Below are 15,454 nucleotides of genomic sequence, written 5' to 3' on the forward strand. Positions count from 1 at the left end.
GATCAGTAATAATCAATCATCATTATTTTTTACTTTCATTTCATTTTTGGGGTGAGGTGAAGGTGTTTATGGTATTTTGTCTCTATTTTTACTCAGAGAGGGTACAGCTTGAAAACACAGGTAGACAAAAAAAAAAAAAAAAAAAAAAAAAAAATCTGTATTTTATAGAAGAGGCAGCCAGTTATGTCTTTTCCAAACCTGAGAGACTATGTTCTATGATTTAATGTCCCCAGCAGGTGAATTGCTAAAATCTATGGTTATTTCCACTTTCAAGCCTGCCTAGATGTGGGCAGTTTCCGTACGCTCTGTCTAGTAATTATAACATATAGACTAACTTAAATACCACCCACTACATGTCATTTATTTTTCTACGGCACTTTTCAAATATTAATTTATTTAATCTTCACAATAGCCATAAGAGGGAGGTACTATTATTATCACCATTTTGCAGATGAGAAATTGCAGGCATACAAATCTGAACAACTTGCCTAAGGTCAAGTAGCAGAGAATTCAGGCAAGTTTATCAAGTCTATGCCAAATTGTCCCAAAGAAGCCATACCATAAATGGAAGCACATGTGAAGTATTTATTTTAGAGCTAGATCAGAAAGAAGTAGAAGTAAAATGAAAACAGGAATACCATTTGTATTATTAGTTCTATGGGAATAAGTACTTTGGACTCCCAAACAACTGGTTTTAAATCAGTGTTGGAACATCATGCACTTGGCAGTTGGGTACTGCTTCTGTACAAATTGCTGAGCCATAAAGCAGAATGATTAGTTTAATGAGAGAGTCACAACAAAGACTCAGGAGTTCAGAAGGAGGAGATGTCAATCATGACTAGAGGTATCAAAGAAAGCTTTATGGGGAAGATGAGCTGAATCTTAACATAAGAAATTGAAATAAACAAGGAGCCAAAATGGAATCAGGCAGAGGGCTGTCTCCCTGGCTATCATCTGTTTATTTGTTTAATTCTCATCACATTTGACTTCAATGGCATCTTGGTTTCTGAAGAACCTTTGTGTAAATTCTCTGTATGCATATTGTTTTCATTTCCTAAGGCTGTCTTAGCAAAGTATCACAAACTTGGAGGTTTAAAACAACAGAAATCGATTCTCTCACAGTTCGCAGAGGCTAGTAGTCTGAAATCAAGGTGTGACCAGGGTCACGCTCCGTTTGAAGACAGTAGGACGGATTCTGTTCCTTGCCTCTTCTAGTTCCTGGTGCTCCAGGCGTTCCTTGACTTGGGGCTGCATCCCTATCTTCCTGGGTTTCTCTTTTAAGGACATGTCATTGGATTTAGCGCCTACCAGGTAATTCAGGACGATCTCTTCTTCTCAAGATCCTTAAGGTCACATATCTGCAAGAACCCCCTTTCCAGATAAGGTTCCAGGATATCTTTTGGGGGTATGTGTCACAATTCAACCCAGTACACAGATATTCCCTTTTTTCTCAGAGGGATAAGAAGTATCAACCCCAAAAATGAGGTTAACAGGAAATGTGGAAGCGGTGGTCTTTCTTTTAATTTGAGAATGTAAAATTTTAGCTGATAAGAGTATTTGAATATGCTAAGGAATTTTTAAAATAATTTAGAAAGCTTGTATTTAGAAACATCGATTAAAACAACCCTTTGAGTTTATTTTGTAATTCATCACAGATTTATTACTATGTAATTAAATGGTGAGGCAATAGATAAAATATCTTCGAGAAAGACCTTGGGAGTTGTTTATTTCAAAGAGTTTTCATTTTAGATTAGAAGCATGTTATAAACTGCAATGGTTGAAGAAAAATGTACTTGGGTGAGAATTTTAACAAAAAATATTATTATGATAGATGAAATGTTCATATTAGGGAAAACATATTTAAGGTAACAAAGCTCTGTTAATGGCAACATTTTGTCATAAAGTGGTAAGAACTGAATGTATTATATAATAACCTGTTACTGGTTAATAGAGATTAGACACTTAAAAATTTGCTAATCTATTTGTTAATCTGTTTTCTCACCTTATTCCCTCATTAACAATAAATAGCTTTGTAGCCTCCAGAAGAACGAACATAAAGTATGCAGGTAAGACACCAAAGAGGGTTAATAATTTCATAGCAACACAGGTAAATTCAATCAATGTTTAAATCTACAGGCATCAGCTGCCCCAGCTCAAACTTTAACCCCTTGTTAGTTCTAGATTTCACAAACATTCATGCCTAACATCATCCATTAATTAAATTAAAAAACAATGCCTGATTGTTTAATCATTTCCAAGTATTTCCATTGTTTTAGGCATACTGTAATTTTATTAATAAAAAAATTGTCATCAAACTCAGTCGTGGCATATTTTATAAGAAGAATATTAAGTGAGGGGAATGAAATGTTTGGAAATTACATTCATTCATCCATCCAATATCTGTTGTGTACTAAGTATGTATCAGGCACTATATTATTTTCTGGGCCCTAAAGAAGGGAGAGGGTTAAGGTATGTGGTGTACTCACCTTGAGTTAGCACCGTAGGTGTTTTCAGACACAGTCCCTGGCTCCAAGAGGTTCAAACCTGATTAGAAAGGAACCAAAAATTATTTTTAAAAATATTCCAAATGCTGAAATATCTTCAAGATATCATATTTCTGTTATCTCATTTTTTTGGGGGGCAGGGGACGAGATAGGAGAAAAAGCAAGAGAGTTAATGAAAAACTAGTATCAATTGTATGTGATACAGTGTTTAATTGAATAGTGAAATGCCAAATACCAACATGGAAATCTCTTTCATCCACATACTTCAAAGCAATGAATATTGACTAACCCTTAAAATCTTGAATTGAGACTATCATGTTTAACAACGAACGGCTAAATTGCCTTCTTATAACTTAATCTCTTTCATCAAATCTGATGAATTTGGTTTGTTTTACTTCTTCCTGAAATTACATAATACATTTCAAAATTCTCACCCTCTGGTCTTTAAAGAACTAGATGCCCTCCAAGCTGTTAAGAGGATCACTGAAAACCTTGTCTGGCAAATTAAAGCAAACCCTTATTCTGTCCTCATCCTGGGAATAACAGCACGGAAGAATCTCAAATCTTTTATAAGCATTACATGTATGTAACAGAATCTGATTATTATACTTTTTAAATCCACACCTCTGAAACATGTAAAAAGGCACATTGTCTTACTTCCTCAAGAGAATCATTTCACTAAATTTTAGGACTACATGAATGATTATTTGTTTTGTTTGTTTTAAAATTGCTTCCTTCTGCCTGCAACACTTTCTCCTCAGTTCTTTTACTTATTCACCTCTTAATCCTCTTTCAGTTCCTACGGAGGTTGTCAATTGCATGCAAGAAACTTTCTTGAAGTCCCGCCACCTCCAGGTTTCAATTAGATGATCTCCTAGATGTTCTGACAGCTCCATACACTTCTCTATCATACTTTATCATGTTATCTTGTGTTTCAGAAATGGGCAAGTTGTTCACTGAACTGTTTCCCTTTTCCTCCTGCTACACAGCCAGCATTTTGCACTTATAGGTGACCATATGACTGAATTCCAGCATTTTGCAGTTATATGTGGCCATATGACTGAATTCTTACCAATGGAATACGGTTAAGAATTGATGCCACTTTGCCACTTTCAGGCCTAGCCTTACCATCTCACACATGTTCCTTTATTCTAATTTCCCTATCCACAGGTTGAATCCCTGAGAACCTAGAGAAGGGAAGAGACATAAAATGCACCTAGGGGAGAAAAGATTCTGGTCCCTGAGCCACAGCTTTCAGGACCACCCCTGACCTTCACTAAGCCTGTCTATCATACTGGAGTGTTATGTTGGAGACTATCCCTCACCCCACCTCCACCCCCACTAGGAACATTTATCCTCAATATAGTTTTATGTATATGAGAAGTAAATTTTAGTTCCTTAAGTCTTTAAAATGTTGGGTGTTTGTTGCAGCATTTAGCCTACCCAAACAGTGACTGTTGGCTTTGTTTGTTTGATTTCCCCTATTACTTTATAAACGGAAACTGGTTATGTCTTGTTCACGGTTTTATCTGAGCCCCTAACACAGAATATGGCACGTAATACTATCTCGCTCTGTTTTTTTTTAACAACTTGGATTTTATATGATTAAATGCATCATGAAAACTGCAGAGGAAATTTTCTTCTAAATACAGTTATTCCTCTGGGGGTAAATACAAGGCTTCATTTAACACGGGCATCAAAATACCTTTTAATAAATACCTTAAAAGTAAAATCCGGTGTTGCTTAGCAGCTTAAAGCAAGGGGAAATATCTAAACATTTTTGCAAAACTGTTTTTGTTGGCTTCCATTTGCAGTTTGGTAAGATGGTCCAGAGAACTGCAAAACCTTAGTCAGAAGAAACCGACTCAAAAAACTTCCTGCTGCAGTTGCAGTGATTTGGAATGTCCTTCCAACCTCCGCTGTGGATTTAATGCCAGTGGAGAGAAAATGAAAGGTAATTTTCTTTCCTTTTCAAAACAATAACCAATCACAGAAACCAGGACCTTCTGTTCTTCACATATTACAATGAAATAGCTTTTGAAGTTTAGACAAAAATAGAGACAACTGACAAGCAATATCAAGCCTCAGTCAGCATGCCGCCATGGATTTGTTGCCAACATGTCTCTTTTTCCCACTTGCTCCTAGAATCAAACACACTATAACTACGAACTTCTTTTAGGCAACCACCTGTTTGAAGCCACTTGCCAAAGGTCTCTTCCTAAATCTCATCCATCTGTCACTTTACTATCATTCACTTTCTTGTTAAATTTAGTCTTGTTTGGCAGGACTTAGCTTTCAGAAACACATTTCCTTTACTTTCACCACTAGTTAAGTAAGGAAAATAGAGAGAAGGTAGTCAGATCTCCTCTTCCCTTTCTGAGGAATGAAGAGGAAGCTTGTTCTGCCAGACATGCAACTGCCTTTTGACCTGAAGTAGAAAATACTCGTTTGTTCCACAGCTTATTTTGGTTCGTTGCTGAAAGACACCTTAGGTTAGATTCCATTGTAGCTTTAAGAAATTTGTAGTTCATTCACATCAATGTTAATATATAATTAACCTTGGTAAAGCATTTCTCTCAGTGTCAGGCAAATGCATATTGCGTTTGCCAGTTAAGCCATTTTTTAAGTTTTCATAGGCATTACGACAACTCTACTGCCTCTCAGACCATCATAAAACTCCCTTTCCTTGCTGAGTACAAATACCAATCTAATGACTTGTTGATCTGATAGTGGAGGCAACAGATAACATTTAATACCAGCTGGAAATATAAAAAAATTCAATCCTCTCTAAGTCACACTCAATGTTTAGGTTAACTGAGCATCCCATTGTGTCAAAATGGCAAATTAAGAAAGAAAGCCCTCCCCCCCTTTTTTTTTTCTTTTCTGATGATGTGGGGAAAAAGGATCATAAATTCCCAGAAGCAGGAGGATATGGGTTTTTGGCAATTGATTTAGACAAACAGGCACACTCTAGCTCATGTGGGTGAGAGAATGAAACAAGAAGAAATTGTAATGGCACGGAATCTTTCACTTCCCTGCTTTCTGCCACAGTTCTGACTAACTGTTGTGGCAGAGGAAATTATAAGAGCTAAAGTCGATAACTTGCCAAGGCAGAACTGGCCATCATGAGGTATAATTTGGCCTGATACAGTTTATAGTGTTTACAGATGTGCCTGAGAAAAAGTTCTAAGTTTTGAAGGTTTCAATTTACTTTTGTCATAAACCCAGTTCTTTTAGCCACGGAAATAACATCTCAGAAATAGCCTTTCATTTAGTATGTTTTGCGTCAGAAGAATATCATCTTTTATTTCATTTTTAAAAGGAGTTAACTATAGTCAACTCATATATTTCACATCCTGACACATGAAGTATTTTGGACTTGCTCACTATACTTTTATCTTTGCTACATGGTATTCCTTCTGTTATAATCTGAAAATACCAAGTTTCATTAATTACCCATGAATCTGATATATGTCATGGGCAGATTTTAATCAAAACACTTCTCATCTGAACAAAGGCATTTCAGCAGACAGGCTGGATTTAATTTGTATACTATAAAGTGATGTTTTTCACCTCTTCTATTTAAATTAGAAAAAAGTTAATTCCTTGAAAGTTTCTTTCTGCTGCTAATTATATTTTAAGCACATACACACACACATAAAATCTTGATCAAAGTAACATGTTATCTTAAAACAGATTCTATATTAACACAAGCAGCTGTTACCTTTTAAAGTACCTTAGAGTTACACAGTAAAGAGATTTTATTAGAACACTTTCATTCTCTTTTTTTTATATTCATTTACTTTCATTCTCTTTTATTCATAATTGTCTCCACATGCTTTTCTTTTTAGGTATTGTCTCACATTTTCATAGATCCAAGTATAACAATATCACCTAAAACATTAGGTAAGCAAACATCCAGGAAAAATATTTTTTTGTACACGTTTAGCAAAATTTTCAAGTCCAAGTCCCTATTTGACGTGCAGACATATAGTAGAAAGCCACAATAGGTAAGATAGTATATTTTTAAGCTTTGCTTTATCAAATATGTTAGACCCTCTATGTGACTTATAAGCTTTGTTTCTTTCTCTTTCTTTTTTCTTTCATTTTTTTTTTTTTGTTCTTTCTGAATGTCATCCCTTAAATATTTCTTTTGAAACAGATCAAATGGTTTGTAGGTTTGTTAATTGAATGATAACGACAACAACTGTGGATCCCACCATAACCCACATTGCAACTAACCTACATAATACCAATACTTTGTAATCATGAGAGTTCACATTTAGGAAAATATTCTACAATGAGGAGGATTATCAGGGTATAAGGTTTTCATGAGACATGCAACAGGATATACAAATTGACCTCTTATCACTAAAGATTGTGTGTGTGTGTGTGTGTGTTTTCATATGGTACCTTTAAGAGATCAAGCAGGACATCTTGGAAGCCTGAGTCCTTTTATCCCAGCAAAGTTGAGATAATTTTTTATTTTTTAAAAAATCAAAATATAATGCACCTATAGAAAACTGCACAAACAATTAATTGTGCGAAAGAAAATATCAGGATAACTGCCACCCAGGTTGAGATATAGAATGTTCCTAATGCTACAGAAACCTCATACTCCCTCCCAGTCACCTCATCTCCCTCCTCACCAAAGGTAAACAAACACTATCTTGATTTCTAACCCCATAGTTTAGAGTTTCTTGCTCTTGTGCATTCTATAAATGTAATCATATATTACATGGTATTTTCTTACTGGTTTCCTTCCTTAACATTATGCTTGTCAGTATCATTAACATTGTAGTTCATCAATTATCATCTGAATATGTGACATTTTATGTATCCATTCTATTGCTGATGGACATTGGGTTGTTTCCAGTTTAGAACAATTGCAATTAATACTGTAATAAATATCCTGGTAGATATTTCTTGTTATATCTGTTGTTTATAATAAGAAGTGGAATTGCTGGATCATACAGTACACGTGTTCTACTTTAGTCTATAATGACAAACTGTTTTCCAAAGTGATTGTAGGGATTATATGAGTGTCACTGTTGCATCGCATCCTTGCCAATACTTGGCAGAGGTATTTACTTTGAGAGTCTAGGTGAGGGCAGGGAAATTGGAGAGAGAAAAGGAAGGCTTGGACTAGAAAGGGAAGAGACCAGCTTCTAACTGACTGGTAGGAGAACGACGGTGGTTCTTCTATGAATGGTGAAGACTTGAACATGATTGCCAACGATTTTCCCATGAAATAGGAGGATTCATGAAGGGTGGGTGAAACAAATGAAGAGTTTGTGCATATCAACCTGGCAACAGAATTTTAGTGGAAAATAAACTGTATGAGTGTGTGTGTTAGTGGTGTGGTGTGGAGATCTTTTACAAGCAAAATCAAGGAATAGAATAGGATATGAGAATCACTAGACATGTCTGGGATGGTAGTTTAAAGACGTAAAAAGGCCACAAGTGTAGAACTTTACCAGGAGAAAATAAATCACCTCAGTCTGTCTTAAACTAAATTTATTTTTATTTTTTGATCAACTTTGAACATATTGTTCTTAGAAAGGAAGAGAATAAAATTCCAGTATTTTCAGGTGTCTGTATTTCCCATAAGATTTACTGAACTGTTTTAGTAAGTGATTGCTTTATAAGGTAATTATTTTATAGTTATCATATAGAAAGTGATTGTGAAAAAAATTTTCTCTAGAGTCAGGAATAATCATTGAATTTTATAGTTGGAAGAAGTCTTGAACAACATCTAAATAAACCTTCTCATTGCACAGATGAGGAAGTTGAGGTGCACAGGTGCTCGGCCACATGATCAGGCTATGACAGTGGTTAACTGCAGATACAGAAAATCCAGACCTTTTGACTTAGGTAATAATCATCACAAGTTTATTTTATTAAAGAGATATTTAAAATTTCTGCCTTCTTTTTCTTTCCCTGGCCTATTCCTACTCAACACAATTCATCAGAGTTCATCTACTCCAAGAAGTCCTACATGATCCCTTCTCTCCCTAAGTCTGCATTAGATGTCTCTACATGTCTTAAACAACATTTTATTATGATTTATATTGTATAATCATCTATATACTTACCTCTTTCTCCCACAAGATTGAGAAGGCAGAAGGTAGAGACTGCTTTTTTTCTCTGCTTTGAATCCTTAGCATGTTGCATAAGCTTAGCATATAACAGTACTTGGTAAATATTTGTGGAATGAAAAAATGAATCAACATCTGGGCCATAATCATTTCAGTATCCATGTAATTAAGTGGAAGTGAAATACATGACTTTATCCATTGTGTTTGTCCTTTGGGTTGTTCACTGAAATTTCTGTTTCTCTTCTTCCTGGCACATGGTAGGAGTATACTGCTTGGTCCTCTCAAAATTAGTGCGGCCACGTGACTTGGGCAGGAGTAACATGTACCGCTTCCATGCAGAAGCTTTTACAATCCAGGCAACAATTTTCCCACTTCTTTTCCCTGCCTCAGTCTTTGTAGGAGACTGTGAGAACAACATGAGAATTCTCAGCCAATCTATGATGGACATGCAGTATGAGAGAAAAAAAACAACTACTATATTTTAAATCGCTAAGATTTTTCAGTTACTCTTGCAGTTTAACTTAGCCTGTCCTGACTTGTTGCAATGGTATGAGCCTTTGGGGACTTTGGAAACAAAACAAGCATATTTTGCATGTGGGAGGGACATGAGTAATTGAGGGCCAGAAGGTGGACCGTGGTGGACAGCTTCTAAAATGGCTCCCAGTGATCTCTGCCTCCTTGTGCAATCCCCTCCTATTGGCTGTGGGCTAGACTGAATGACTTTCTTCTAACAAATAGATGGTAAGAGTGATGGGATGTCACTTATAAGGTTAGATTATTAAAAGGCTGTGATTTCCATTTTGCTTACCCTCTCTCACTCTCCCTCAGAACCCTTGCTCTTGAGGAAGCTAGCTGCCACCCGGGGAATGACCCTATGGAGAGGCACATGTGGTAAAGAACTGATGTCACTGGCTTACAGCAGAGAGGACTTGAGGTTTGCCAACATCCATTTGAGCTAGGAAATGGATCTTATGATACCTGCCCAAACCTACGTTAAACTTGGAAGTGGATCCTTCCCCACTTGACTACTGAAATCATCACAGCCCTGGCTGACATCTTGATGGCATTCCTGTGAGAGACCCTGTGCAGGAGGCCCCCAGTTAAGCTGCTTGTATTTCAGACCCACAGAAACTATAAGATAACAAAAGTTTGTTGTTCCAAGTTGCTGAATTTGGGGATAATTTGTTATGCAGCAATAGGTAACTAACACACTTTGCATTTCCTTAGCTAAGCTTTCTGTACCAATACAGAAAAACATTTAACTTGACGTCAGAGAGGCTAGATGAGGGCCATACATGGTGTTGAAAACAATGCTTTAACTGTTTATTTATTGCAGCATCACAGTATGATTATACCTTATTAGTGAATATAGGATCTGAAGCCATATGAGAATAAATTCATACTTTAGTTATTTGGATCAGTTAATTATATCAAAGTTACACAGATATGAGCAAGGCTTTCTAAATGCAAATAGGATATAACTAAACATATAATGGTTTCAGTATCAAGGATGCTAGAAGCTAGGTATTTTAGATCCCTTTGATTTTTGCAGATAACAGAAAAGTTGATTTGCACATTAAGGAGAAACTTGGGTTTTTTTTATTAGACCATTTTCATGTTTCTCCAATATAAACTGACTTCTACTTAAATAGTTAACCCAATTACTGTACTGCTTCTGAAAAATTTATCAAGATACAATAAAAGCAATGCAGGGATAGCGTAAGGCTAGAACTTTCAGGCTATTTTGAATCATCTGAATCTGAAAACAAGGGCATGACATCTACTCTTTTCCCATAGCTGTTCAATATCAGGAATCCAGGACTGTGTCTGTTCAGTAAATCAGAGAGTTAATGTTAAATTCTATATAGCAAAGACAAAAAGAAAAAAAAAGGTCTAAGAAAAAATAAAGCATTTGACAGAAAGCAGGAGTGGAATTTTCATATGAAAAAATAAATGCAAGTGCTGGAAAATCTTCCACTAGAAACGCTAGGACAACCCAGTAAAGCTTAGGCCCCCTAGGAGGGACACTACCAAGCTAATAGAGGTGGACAAGTTTCTAAGTTATTAAAAGGTTTTTCATAGGTGAGCATAGTTGCTTGCACATATGTGAAGTCTACCCTATTTTAATCCCACTAGGAATTCCTGATGAATACTGCATTTTCTCTGGAAGCAACAATCCATAATTTCCCTTTATTCTTGTTTGTTGCTACAAAAGACTCAGTCTCTGAGGGCTTTGAATAAGATGATGAGACAAAGCATAAAACAAAATAGAGAGACCGTTAAATACCTGCCTGAAACCAAACCTGTACCACTTAATATGAAAGACCCTTCAAAACCAATAATGAAATAATCATCCTTTTTCAGAGAATGATAAGAAAATGAAGACTAGATGTAGATTTGGGGAAACTAATTTACACTGGAGGAGGGAAGAAAGGAAAGAAGAGTAATACAGAAAATCAACTGTTAATAAATATCGGAGACTGCAGAGCAGTCACAGATAAGCTGCAGCGTATGTTCCTCCAGCAAGAAAATGGCAATCATTTCTCTGAGAAGAGAAGCTGATAAGGCTCCCTCCTCTCCAACAAGCAATCGTTTTGCATTTTATATTATTTGAAAAGAGCTTGATTATTTTCCTTTGAATGAAGCCAGATTGATTCAAATTTACCTGTCAACTGAATGTTCTATTCCTCTGTTTTGCCTGACTATTTAAAGGCATATGACCTGACTATGAAATTCCATAGACAAACCTTTATTTAGTTGTAGATAAATAATGAGCGACCAGCTCATGTTTTTGTAGTTTTTATTTCTGTGCCAAATTATACTAAATTAAAATCCAGCACTGATAAATATGACTTTTATTGGTAGTAACGGATTGAGGTGATGAATATTCCTTTATTCAAGGTCAGATATAGTCTTTAAAATTACATCCAGAGCTTTCAGTCAACCAAGATTGCAGGGTAAGATGCTGCAGGGTACCATTCCCCCCACAGAACCTTTGAACAACTAGCAAGAACTGGCAGATCCATCTTCCTCAAAAGAGTTAATGTGTTGCAGTAACCGGGTGAGTGCCAAACCAAGAAAATGCAAATTTAAAAACAGTAGGAGAAGATCACGGTGCTCTTGCTGGCTCCCCTCCCCCATCCCTGGCATGTCAAGGAGCTAGTCTGCACTCCCATTGTGGTCGATGCCAATCTGAAAGAATGAATACCAGGATCTCTGGCTCTCCCTTCAAGAAGTTGCCCAGCAGGCAGAAGTAGCTTACAGACAGCTAAAGCAGTGTAAGAAACAATTGAGTCAAAGCAGCCTGGGGCAAAGGATTACCATCTTTCAGACATAGAATAGAGCACCCAGAAGGGAGGGGGTGTCTATTTCATAGGTAGTAGAGGGGTATACAAATTCCTATAAAAACGGAATTCCTAAGTCCACCAAGCACAGCACAGGACAAGACACAGGCTCAGAAAAGCTCAGAAAAGATGGAGAGGGCACTGCACTTTACTTTTGCCTTGAGCTGATCTACTGGACAGGAGGGCTAAATTCTGAGGGAGAGCATCGCCAACATACAGCCAATTTGTAGAGCACGAAAGGTGTTTTTTGCCTTGGTTTGTTTGTTTTTATTAGTTCCTGGCACTCAAGGAATTCTCTGTCATATGACTAGCTGGATACAAACGTAAGGAACAAAAAGCCCAGGGACTAAATCCCAGAGTTAACACTTCAAAATATTAAAATGTACAGTGTACAACAAAAAAATACAAGACCAATAAAGAAGCAGAAATGATGGCCTATCCAAAGGGACAAGATAAACTCAAAAACCATCGATGAAGAAGACAAGACTTTGGACACTCTAGACAAAGAGTTAAAAAAAAAAAATAAAGATCTTCAATATGTTCAAGGGGATAAAGGAAGACATAGAGAAAGAACCAAAGGATAGCAGGAAAATGATGAAGGAACAATATGAGAATCTCAATAAAGAGACAGAAATTTAAAACATGTACCAAATGTGAGTACTGGAATTGAAGACCACAATAAAAGAAATGAAAAATTATCTAGAGGCGGGGCAAGATGGCAGACTGGTGAGCTGTATGTTTTAGTTACTCCTCCAGGAAAGTAGGTAGAAAGCCAGGAACTGCGTGGACTGGACACCACAGAGCAATCTGACTTTGGGCATACTTCATACAACACTCATGAAAACGTGGAACTGCTGAGATCAGCGAAATCTGTAAGTTTTTGCGGCCAGGGGACCCGCGCCCCTCCCTGCCAGGCTCAGTCCCGGGGGAGGAGGGGCTGTCAGCTCCGGGAAGGAGAAGGGAGAACTGCAGTGGCTGCCCTTATCGGAAACTCATTCTACTGATTCAAACTCCAACCATAGATAGACTGAGACCAGACACGAGAGAATCTGAGAGCAGCCAGCCCAGCAGAGAGGAGACAGGCATAGAAAAAAAACAACACGAAAAACTCCAAAATAAAAGCGGAGGATTTTTGGAGTTCTGGTGAACATAGAAAGGGGAAGGGCCCTGAGGCGCATATGCAAATCCCGAAGAAAAGCTGATCTCTCTGCCCTGTGGACCTTTCCTTAATGGCCCTGGGTGCTTTGTCTCTTAGCATTTCAATAACCCATTAGATCTCTGAGGAGGGCCCGTTTTTTTTTTTTTTTTGTTTTGTTTTTTTAATCCTTTTTTCTTTTTCTAAAACAATTACTCTAAGAAGCCCAATACAGAAAGCTTCAAAGACTTGCTATTTGGGCAGGTCAAGTCAAGAGCAGAACTAGGAGAGCTCTGAGACAAAACGCAATAATCCAGTGGCTGAGAAAATTCACTAAACACCACAACTTCCCAAGAAAAGGGGGGTGTCCGCTCACAGCCATCATCCTGGTGGACAGGAAACACTCCTGCCCATCGCCAGCCCCATAGCCCAGAACTGCCCCAGACAACCCAGTGTGACGGAAGTGCTTCAAATAACAGGCACACACCACAAAACTGGGCGTGGACATTAGCCTTCCCTGCAACCTCAGCTGATTGTCCCAGAGTTAGGAAGGTAGAGCAGTGTGAATTAACAAAGCCCCATTCAGCCATCATTTCAGCAGACTGGGAGCCTCCCTACACAGCCCGGGGTACACAGCCCGGGGTGCACGGCCTGGAAGAGGGACCCACTTGCAAGTCTCAGGAGCCATAAGCCAATACCAAGGACTTGTGGGTCAGTGGCAGAGACAAACTGTGGCAGGACTGAACTGAAGGATTAGACTATTGCAGCAGCTTTAAAACTCTAGGATCACCAGGGAGATTTGATTGTTAGAGCCACCCCCCCCCTCACTGACTGCCCAGAAACACGCCCCATACACAGGGCAGGCAACACCAACTACACACGCAAGCTTGGTACACCAATTGGACCCCACAAGACTCACTCCCCCACTCACCAAAAAGGCTAAGCAGGGGAGAACTGGCTTGTGGAGAACAGGTGGTTCGTGGACGCCACCTGCTGGTTTGTTAGAGAAAGTGTACTCCACGAAGCTGTAGATCTGATAAATTAGAGATAAGGACTTCAATTGGTCTACAAATCCTAAAAGAACCCTATCAAGTTCAGCAAATGCCACGAGGCCAAAAACAACAGAAAATTATAAAGCATATGAAAAAACCAGACGATATGGATAACCCAAGCCCAAGCACCCAAATCAAAAGACCAGAAGAGACACAGCACCTAGAGCAGCTACTCAAAGAACTAAAGATGAACAATGAGACCATAGTACAGGAGATAAAGGAAATCAAGAAGACCCTAGAAGAGCATAAAGAAGACATTGCAAGACTAAATAAAAAAATGGATGATCTTATGGAAATTAAAGAAACTGTTGACCAAATTAAAAAGATTCTGGACACTCATAGTACAAGACTAGAGGAAGTTGAACAACGAATCAGTGACCTCGAAGATGACAGAATGGAAAATGAAAGCATAAAAGAAAGAATGGGGAAAAAAATTGAAAAAATCGAAATGGACCTCAGGGATATGATAGATAATATGAAACGTCCAAATATAAGACTCATTGGTGTCCCAGAAGGGGAAGAAAAGGGTAAAGGTCTAGGAAGACTATTCAAAGAAATTGTTGGGGAAAACTTCCCAAATCTTCTAAACAACATAAATACACAAATCATAAATGCTCAGCGAACTCCAAATAGAATAAATCCAAATAAACCCACTCCGAGACATATACTGATCACACTGTCAAACACAGAAGAGAAGGAGCAAGTTCTGAAAGAAGCAAGAGAAAAGCAATTCACCACATACAAAGGAAACAGCATAAGACTAAGTAGTGACTACTCAGCAGCCACCATGCAGGCAAGAAGGCAGTGGCACGATATATTTAAAATTCTGAGTGAGAAAAATTTCCAGCCAAGAATACTTTATCCAGCAAAGCTCTCCTTCAAATTCGAGGGAGAGCTTAAATTTTTCACAGACAAACAAATGCTGAGAGAATTTGCTAACAAGAGACCTGCCCTACTGGAGATACTAAAGGGAGCCCTACAGACAGAGAAACAAAGAAAGGACAGAGAGACTTGGAGAAAGGTTCAGTACTAAAGAGATTCAATATGGGTACAATAAAGGATATTAATAGACAGAGGGGAAAAATATGACAAACATAAACCAAAGGATAAGATGGCTGATTCAAGAAATGCCTTCACGGTTATAACGTTGAATGTAAATGGATTAAACTCCCCAATTAAAAGATATAGATTCACAGAATGGATCAAAAAAAATGAACCATCAATATGTTGCATACAAGAGACTCATCTTAGACACAGGGACACAAAGAAACTGAAAGTGAAAGGATGGAAAAAAATATTTCATGCAAGCTACAGCCAAAAG

The 15,454-nt window shown here is 37.7% G+C and overlaps 1 long non-coding RNA gene across 1 annotated transcript in view; it reads right to left on the reverse strand.

Moving 5' to 3' along the window:
• Positions 1 to 1,249: 1,249 nt before the first annotated feature.
• LOC119504601 overlaps positions 1,250 to 15,454 on the reverse strand; it is a 179,786-nt gene continuing 165,581 nt past the window's right edge. Inside the window, exons 2-3 of the long non-coding RNA XR_005210604.1 lie at positions 2,487 to 2,544; positions 1,250 to 1,358 (exon numbers count right to left, since the gene is read on the reverse strand). This is a non-coding gene — a long non-coding RNA (uncharacterized LOC119504601). The remainder of the gene's footprint in view (positions 1,359 to 2,486; positions 2,545 to 15,454) is intronic.

Source organism: Choloepus didactylus, chromosome 10 (assembly GCF_015220235.1).
Source record: "Choloepus didactylus isolate mChoDid1 chromosome 10, mChoDid1.pri, whole genome shotgun sequence".
NCBI classification, from domain to species: Eukaryota; Metazoa; Chordata; class Mammalia; order Pilosa; family Megalonychidae; genus Choloepus; species Choloepus didactylus.